We start from the raw sequence: 10000 nt of genomic DNA, 5'->3' as shown, positions 1-10000 counted from the left end.
CTGACACCTTGGGTAATATGGCATAGCCCTTCTGGGGGGCCTTTTAGATACAAACAATGGATCCATGGTTAAGTTTGGAACGGTTCCAGATGTGGGCATGTGATGACACATACTATGTTGTGAGATAGCTGTCAATCACTTGATGGATGGCTCCCAACGGAGGTAGTGCCCCTGGAAAACATGTTATTCATATGATAAGATACAGATGTGTAACCCTATATAAGCTGTGCATCGACAGTGGTACATTGCCCAGACCATCTTTGTATATGGAATGGACCCGATGGCCATCGTCTAATAAACGTCTACAAAACAAGAACTTCGCCAGCTCTTCCTTTGAACGATATCATCACACATCCTTCCTTTCATTTGGCGTCACGAACAGCCGGTGACGAGATATCAGGTAAGCAGATGTTTGTGATATTTTGAATTTCACTGCTTACCTGACTGCTCACTGCGAAGTACCTGGTTTTTGGATGATGTGGTGTGATGTTGTTCTATTGGCTATGTGGGACTGATTCAAATTATTAATTAAAATTGGTACGGTTATTGAAACCACTTCTCATAGTGATTGTTGATTGGTATTGAGCAACTGTTGTCAGGGGCACTTAACATATAATTTATCATTGGGGTCGGACTGTGTGTGCCTTACGAGCGCGCGCCTTGGTGTTCTGACGAAGAGAGGTCAGACACATAGAAAAAGAGAAAAAAGAGAAATCTCCGGAGTGGACACACAGTATAAGTCACACTGTCAGAGCGCTTTTCAAAAGAGAGAAAGGCGGGTCTGGGCAGGGGTGCAGACGAGAGGCTATAGAGCGCTCCGTCCCGACAGAGACACTGTTAGAGCACTTTGAGAGAGAAAGTGAGTCTGGACGAGTGTCACAGGCAAGGGCTGTCTAGCGCCTTGTGCTGTTTGTAAATAAATGTTATTGTGATTTTGATTATATAGCGGTTGAGTGCCTTCTGACATACAGTTGATCGCTATATCAGCCCGCACAAAAAAAAAAAAAAAAAAAAAGAAAAGAGAGTGGAAGAGACATAAGAAAGTTCTTGTTTCAGAGACGCTGCATGCTTTGGTGTATTATATACTAACAACATTTAATCATGGGGTCACAATCCAGTAAAATGAGTAAAGAGGAGATTGAGATAAAACACAAAACAGAACATGATCTACCAAGAAAGGAAAGGAAAGCAATGAAGAAATTGTTAAAGACGAACCCTCACCTTAAAGAAGTTAAAGCTAAAACAATAAATCAGATGACACCTAGAGAGTGGATGCAAACTAAAATAGGATTTTACTACATCGAACCATTCTTAACAGACATCTCCGAGTGGACAGATAATAAATTTCCCAGAGACGGTAGTTTTGACAAGAGTAAATTAGACTTCATACGAGCATACATAATGGATAATACTGCCGTACCTAATCCGAGTTGGGACAAAGAATATATGATAAAGGTGTTCAAAGCATGGGAAATGATGAGTCGTCAATGGCCAGCAAATATGACAAAAAAGCTAATGAAAAAGAAGAAATTTAACCTTATAATGACACAAGATACAATGAATACGGAACAAGTGCAAGGGGAGAAAACACAAATGATCAAGACAACACCAGAGAATAAGTTATATCCTAATATAGATGACATTACATCTCCGCCCGAATATGAATCTGATAATGAAATTATGGAATGGATGATTTTATGTACAGAAAACAAAACTAAATCTTGCACGCCGAAAAAAGTCACTGCATCTTTGATATTTCCAGTGGAAAGTATATCCAATCAAATCAAGAGCTGGAGAAGACAGTGTACTTTTGAATGGATGCAAAACTGTAGGAAAATGTTTGATATGATATCGAACAAGTATCATGGGCACAGTGACAGAATTCGGGCGCAACAAATCAACTATCTGAAGGAAGCAATGTCCTGTGAATTTAAAAAATGTTTTGCCATACTGAAGAATGGGCAAGAGATAGAGATCAATGAAGTATCTAAATGCATGATTGATAGCTTCAAAAGAGTGTTGAAACGGTATGAGCGCGAACAGGGTTTCACATTAGATGTAGAGAGATTTAAAGACCCTAAATATACTAAAGCGGTAATTAACAGTATTACGGATAAAGATGCGGAAATTCTTCACGATCTTATAATGACATACATACAATATCAAGAGGAGCAAGAGAAACAATCAGCGGACGGAGAAACTCTGAATGTTGCGTTTCCACTAGTCACGTTTGATGATAGAGTTTTAGACAAACCTTTGACGCTGAGTGAAATATCACAAATCACACGGGATGCCCCTAAACCATTGATAAATCCCACAGCCTTTCTGAACTGGTGGACAACTGCTTTAATGCATAGCGCAATGTCAGGGAGAGATGTTCGTTACATATTGACAACTTTAATGCCAAATATTAGTGTAGATAAACTGATAGAAGCATGTGAAACATTAAGTTTTGATAATGATGGTCCTCTTGAACATGAAACTCGACTGGAGAAGAAATATCCATGGTTAGACAAAAGGCATAAAGAAGAACATATTAGAGAAATGGCTGATTTTCTTCAAAAGAATGCTGCGCAAGAGAGAGATATCACGCAAATTTTGAACTGTAAACGTAAATCTAATGAACCAATGTTTGAATATGCAGCGAGATTTCAAAAGTGCTGGAAAGAACAGGCCAAATTAGAAATAAAGGAGGACAAAGATCCCTTTTTCACTGCTATGTTTCTAAATGGACTAGATTCAAATTCTTCTTACACTCTAAAAATCGCCGCACCAGATGTTTATTCTTTAACTCCACAAGAATTGTTAAAGAAAATAAGGGAGTTAGACGCTATTGGATTGTTTGAAAAGAATAAGAATATGACACAGGCTTTGCAACTCAATCACGAAGAGCCAACATACAATTTAACAGGTTTCCAAAACACGAACAGAGGGAGAGAGATGAGAAGAGGCAGAGGCAGAGGAAATGGAGCTTGGGGTGAGGGGCAGAGTTGGGCCCCCACACAGAGAGGAGGTTACAGGCAGATGACAAGAAGGGGGAGAAACTTCAACAGGAATGGGATTGGACGTGGAGCAAGGCGAAATCTATCTGATGTATGCCATTATTGTCAACAGATGGGACATTGGGCAAGAGATTGTGAACTAAAATGGCAGGAAGAATGTCAAAGACAAACATACACAGGAGCAAATTTTAACAATAATACACGCCCATACACACAGCCTCGAACACAGACACCGAACCAGCAGTCTGAAACAGCTGCTGCAGGAAACGTGATATGGAATGCATGACTCAGACAACAGAGGGACATGGATGATTTAAACTCACAGCATGTTAAAGTGATAATTAATACACCTCAATTACAGATTTCTAGTAAACCATCTGAGATACCACAGTTAACCTTGAGCATTGCAGGTAAAAGGATCCCTTTCTTAGTGGACACTGGAGCTACTATGTCGTGTTTGAGAAGAAAAGATTTGAAATGCCCAGTTAGTAAGGAAATCGTTAAGTCAATTGGCATTTCTGGAGTGACTCAAACTGAACCAATGTCTATACCTTTGACAACTTGTGTGGATGAACATAAATTTCAACATTCATTCATAGTGAGTAATACGACACCAATGTCACTATTAGGAAGAGACATTTTAAGCAAATTAAATGCGGTTATTTCATGCTCTCCAGATGGGTTGGAAATACACATTCCTGCAGATAGAGTGCATCAACTATTGTCTCATAACATTGGAACAGCTTATATAGCTACATCCACATTAACAGATGTTGATTTAATTTACAGGTTGTTTGCCATGGACGAAATCAAGAAATTAGCGGCATGTCAACAAGCAGCTGCAGCTAAAATATTACATATGAAACCAGTTGATCCTCCATTCTCAAATAAGATGACGAGTCAAAAGGAAATGGATGAAAATACACCATGTTTTTACATGTCTCCCAATGGTCTTGTATTATTATGGAAAACAACAACTAAAGAGATTCGATTCTTTGTATGTGCTGTACGCACAGACTTTACAGATATTGATCCATTAGTGAAATCATGTATTGAATACCTTGAAAAAGTACCAGATAATAAAGATCAAAACAAAGACTATGTCATATGGTCTTATAATGTGGAACCAACTCACTTCTTCATTAAACCGTTGCAGCATAATATGAAACCACTGATTGTGGAGAATGCAATGAGAGAAATTCAATTGAAAGCGCCATCCATATTAGCGTCAGTTCCAACAGAACTATGGGCACTGCATGCTAATCATGTTGGATTATTAAATATACCACCTTATCGAGCTAAAATTAATCCCAATAAATATCCGGTTTACGTTAAGCAATATCCACTTTCTAAAGAAAAGGAAGAAGGAATTAAACCGGTTATTGAAAGTTTATTGCAACAAGGAGTAATTGTTAAGAGAAGATCCCAAAATAATACGCCGATAAATCCAATCTTAAAGCAAGGAACAAATAAATATCGGTTCACACAAGACTTAAGAAAAGTTAATGAAGCCGTTTATCCTATTGCACCAGTAGTACCAGATGTTAATTCCATTTTAGCAGCACTGCCAGCAGACTCTAAATTTTACACAGTGGTAGATTTATGCTCAGCATATTTCTCCATCCCTGTACATCGGGATACACAAGATTTGTTTGCATTTACATTCAAAAATGAACAGTATGTGTGGAGGCGCTTGCCAATGGGCTTTGTTGATTCAGCAACTGTATACGCCTCAGCGGTTAATATGCATCTGGCTCAATTGACCTTACCCGGACCATCTACGCTATGTGTTTATATTGACGATATCCTCATAGCATCACCAACTGAGTCTCACTGCCTCCAAGACTCTATTGCTCTCCTAAAGCATCTCGCCATGGGTGGACACAAAGCTTCTCTTACAAAGCTACAGTTTTGCCAGCCAGCGGTCAACTATCTGGGCTTTGTTTTAAGAGATGGATGCTGATATTTGTCTCCCGAACGAGTGAAGGCAATAAAAGACATCAAAAGACCAAAGACAAAGACTGAACTTTTATCCTTTCTGGGTCTGGTGAACTATTGTAGGGCATGGTTGGCTGATTATGCCACATATGACTCTGTATTGCGCAAGGCAACCATCAAGGATGCTCCGAACGACATCCAGTGGAATGAGGAAATGAAACAAGCCTTTCGTCACATCAAATACCTTCTCTGCACAGCTCCAGCATTGGGACTGCCGGATTACAAGCTAACTTTTCACCTCTATGTGGCAGAGAATGGTACTGTTGCATCCGCAGTGTTAGCACAGATGCATGGTGACAGGTCAAGACCCGTTGCATATTACTCCAAAACACTTCCATTAATCGTACAAGGCATGGTTCCTTGTTTACGAGCTGTTGCCGCTGCTGCCATCATGGTTGAGAAAGCACAAACGATAGTCTTAGGACATCCACTGGTATTACATACAACACATGTGGTAAACATTATTTTGCTCAACATAACAACACAACATATGACTAGCCAGAGACGTAGTAATTATGAGCACATTTTAACAGGGACTCAAAATCTAACTATTTCAACCACAACACATATTAACCCCGCACTACATTTAAAGGCATTACTACATGGGGAAGACAAAGAACACGAGGAAGTGGAACATGATTGTATGGAATTGATTAACTCCACCTCCAGTGTGAGAGCAGATTTGCAACAAACGCCTTTGGAAATTAATGACCTCATCTTATTTTGTGATGGATCATCAATGAGACCGGATGATAAAACCACATTATCAGGTTACGCAATTGTGGACAATCAAGATATATGTATTGAAGCATATAGGCTACCTGTTTCATCAGCACAAGCGGCAGAGCTAATAGCCTTAACTAGAGCATGTACTCTAGCACAAAATAAGACTGCAACGATATACACGGATTCAAAATACGCGTTTTCGGTGGCGCATGATTTCAGTAAAATTTGGGAAAATAGAGGATTTATAACAACCTCAGGAAAACCAATTCAACATGCTACTTTAGTGAAAGATCTATTGGCAGCCATGATGTTACCAGAGCAACTTGCCATAGTAAAGTGTGCAGGCCATTCTAAAGGCGAATCAGAAGTGGCAAAAGGAAATAACTTAGCAGATAAATATGCTAGAGAGGCAGCTTTAAATGCAACCTTCCCACCATGGTTGAACACAGCTCTAACAGCAGTACAAACGACTAATCCACCTTATACTGTTAATGATTTAATTGAATTTCAAACACAAGCCTCAGAGGCGGAAAGAAAGTTGTGGCTAAAGAAGAACTGCCATAAAGATGTGGATAATTTGTGGGAATTTAAGGACAAAAGAGTAGCCTTACCTAAACTAGCATATGATCCTCTAATCGCGTACGTACATGGGATAACTCATGTAAATTACAAAGCGGTAACAGATTACATATCTAAATTGTTTTTCACGATAGGTTTGGAGAAGCATGTTAGAAGATATATCAAAAGATGCTTAATTTGTGCACGATGCAATCCACATAATAATCCACCAAGGCATGAACACTTGCCAAGACCGGAAGGACCTTTTCAGTCATTACAAATTGATTTTACGCATATGCCCAAATGTCGAGGCTATGCATATCTACTCGTGATTGTGGATCGATTTTCTAAATGGCCGGAGGCGTTCCCAACAAGAAAAGAAAATGCTCAAACTGTAGTCAAGTGTTTAATGGAACATGTTATTCCACGTTTTGGTATACCTGAGAGCATTGACTCGGATAATGGAACTCCATTCACGTCGAGAGTAACTAAATTACTGGCTAAAGCATTAGGAATCGAATGGAATTTTCATATTCCTTATCATCCACAAAGTTCAGCTCAAGTAGAGAGAACAAATAGAACGATTAAGGAAAAATTGATAAAAGTGCACCAATCCAGACAGCTAAATTGGATAGAGGCATTACCATTGACGCTCTTGTCTATAAGGGCAATGCCGAACAAAACTACTGGATTGTCGCCACATGAAGTGTTAATGGCACGACCTTTTCCTTTAGGAGTCAAGATGAACGAGAGAACACCAGTGGATCTGACACAACTACAAGAATTACAACAAAATTACGTTAAACATCTGTTTTCTTTCGTTTCCCAGTATTCTCAGCAGGTATTTGACGCTCTTCCTTTTCCAGCTGATACGCCTACACATAACTTCCAACCAGGTGACTACGTGCTGATTCGCAGTCTAAAGCCTACAGGAGGAGAACCACGCTACGGACCTCCGACTCAAGTGTTGATGGTGACAAGGACCGCCGTCAAGGTCAAAGGACAACCACAATGGATTCACGCATCCAGAGTGAGGGCGGCACCATCGACCGAAATGGAGGCGACAGATGCGAATACGGCAACGTCACAAGAGGCGGAGACGGCAACGCCAGAAACACACGAAGGGGAGTGATGAGAGAGCGTGAACGAGGGAGAAACACGCATGACACATCTAACATTTTAAAGTTTACTAAAATAACTAACCCCAGAGTTATTCTAAGCATTATAGCATGCGGCATGATATTTACTTGGATAGTTGTACAATGTAATGTAGACGGAATTAATATGAATGATGGAAGTGATGAGAAAGACAAAAGCATGTGGAATAGAAAAGAAGAGAAAAGTGAATGGATGAAGAGGATGACTAATCGCATGAGAAGAGCGAAGAGGTCAGAGATTGTGAAACCTAGACCGCACATGGAAGTAGGAATGATGGATCACGTACCAGTGACTGATTTGGAAATGCAATGTCTGTACTACCCACTAACAACTGATGCAATCAAACCTTACTACATTAATAAGGTCACATACATCACAATTGAACCACATAAGGTAGATGTGCAAGTAGACTACCAATCGGTAGCAAATGAGACAATTGTAACTCGAATATTTGTATTGAGTGCACTGACGTCAAGACCGAGTGTAGACTTTTGTAATGATGTATGGGAGAATATCACACCAAAATTCTACGTGCACATAGATCAAGGCGCATATAAAGAATTTCACTCCATTGTGTTGAGGGCCGTTCAGAGAAAACCACCTCAAGTATGTGTAAATGCGATAACAGGTATCATACGATATGACCTAGGGTTTACTAAAGGATGCAGAAGTAATATATATATTCTCACCAGTTATCCTTTTCCAGCTCTGGATAATGTGATTTGGTCGTGTGGAGAGAATGTGTATACTTTCATACCTCCAAATTGGCAGGGAACTTGCGCACCATATTGGATTCCCAAAACAGCTAAATTTACATCAGAAACAGAAGATGAAAAAGATAAAATAGGTAGTGAAGACACCAAAAAAATAGAATGGCCGAATACAACAGGGAGAGACCAAAAGGCGAATGAGGTGACTGAGGAGGACGATACACACACTTACAAGGAATTGAACATTAAACCAGGATCAGGCCATCCTTTTGAATCTAATTTGTGGTACCAATCAGTTAAGAGAAGAGTTAGAAGATTGACACAGAAATCTTGCTATGCATGTTCGTTACTTCCGTTGTCAACTAGAGATGTATTTGTTCTAGTAGCAAAACCTCTTAAAGGACCAGAAGGATTACCCGCGTTATGTACACTAGCATATATGTACGTAGTCCAAAACCACCCTAAGACAGGAACACACGTGTTGACAACTTCGTCTCCGAGACCAATAATTAGAACAAATAGAATGTATTTCGGTAAGATACTTAATCTAGTGATGAAAGAGAATAACATCATGTACAAAGTAACACAATATGCAATTTATTCCAACATCTCAATTAGTCAACCAAATGGACAGGATCTCGTGAGCATTCATGTGACTAAATTTCACGCACCAGGAGATCACCCATCTCTTGTGGGATGCACTAGTTTCTATGAGAAACACATTTGTGACGTGCCATACGATTTATCGGCGACACCGACGAAGTCATCAGCAATTGTTAATGACACTGACATTTTTGACCTATGTCTTGAAGGAAGACAAGAAAATGACACAGGAGGAGGTCAAAATATGGGATTTGTGCAGGTGGACAAATGTAGATACATCATTGATAAAGGGAACGATTATGCACAGTTGGCATTTATGGGTGTACCCGTGATGGAAGGATTTTATTGGTGCTGTGGAGAACATGTTTGGAACAGTCTTCCACCGCGATTCAAGGGAAGATGTGGAATTTGCATACTACATGACGTAACTTATGTAGTGGAGCCCGTAGAGTATATCAGAAATAATGTGACTTCGTCTAGAGCCAAAAGAGAAGCCAGAGAAGTAAAAGGATACATACATCTGAGGAACACTGATCCTCAGCGTTTGGCAGAACAATATTATGCATTGGATGATGGGTACCAGATTTACACTCATTCTCAAATGGTGTTCGCATCTATATTTTGGAACACTGAATTGCAGTACAATAATCATTATCTTATAGCATTGACACGACATGATTTAGCATTAATGGCTAATTCTACATCTTTAGCGCTTAAGTCTATCAGTAGTGAATTGGACTTGATTAAGCGATTTGCTAATGACAATCGTGTAGCATTGGACGCTTTAACCGCAGTCAACGGCGGCGTCTGCGCTATCGTTGGTGAAGGATGCTGCACGTATTTGCCCTCGGATTCGGAAGGAAGTGGCAATTTGTCAATTGCGATTAAGAATTTGAGAGATATCCAGGAAAGCATTGTTGCAGTTAATAGGAATGCACGAATGGAAATGGGTTATAGAGGAAACAAGATATGGGAGAACATCGCAAGGTATTTTGGGGGAAATTCTGTTTTAGCTTGGCTGGTAGGATTATGTGCCCCTATCATAGGCATTGTGTTGATAGTAGCCATAATAATGGGTTGTTGTTTCCCAATTTTCCGTGCCTTAATCATGAAATCCGTTTCTTCTGTTTCCAAGACTATACTGGTCCAGAACCCAATCAGAAACACCTACATCTACGCTCCACCTGAGATGAATGAAGACGACGACTCAACGTCTGTTTCATCCGAATCGTCTGAAGATCCAAT

At 39.8% G+C, this 10000-nt stretch overlaps 1 protein-coding gene across 1 annotated transcript in view; it reads left to right on the top strand.

The window, feature by feature from the left end:
* LOC122997408 (NACHT, LRR and PYD domains-containing protein 12-like) overlaps window positions 1–10000 on the top strand; it is a 40915-nt gene that overhangs the window by 24879 nt on the left and 6036 nt on the right. The window lies entirely within an intron of this gene.

The sequence above is a fragment of the Thunnus albacares genome, chromosome 14 (genome assembly GCF_914725855.1).
Source record: "Thunnus albacares chromosome 14, fThuAlb1.1, whole genome shotgun sequence".
In the NCBI taxonomy this organism is placed as follows: Eukaryota; Metazoa; Chordata; class Actinopteri; order Scombriformes; family Scombridae; genus Thunnus; species Thunnus albacares.
This window is presented reverse-complemented; position numbering and strand designations above follow the sequence as displayed.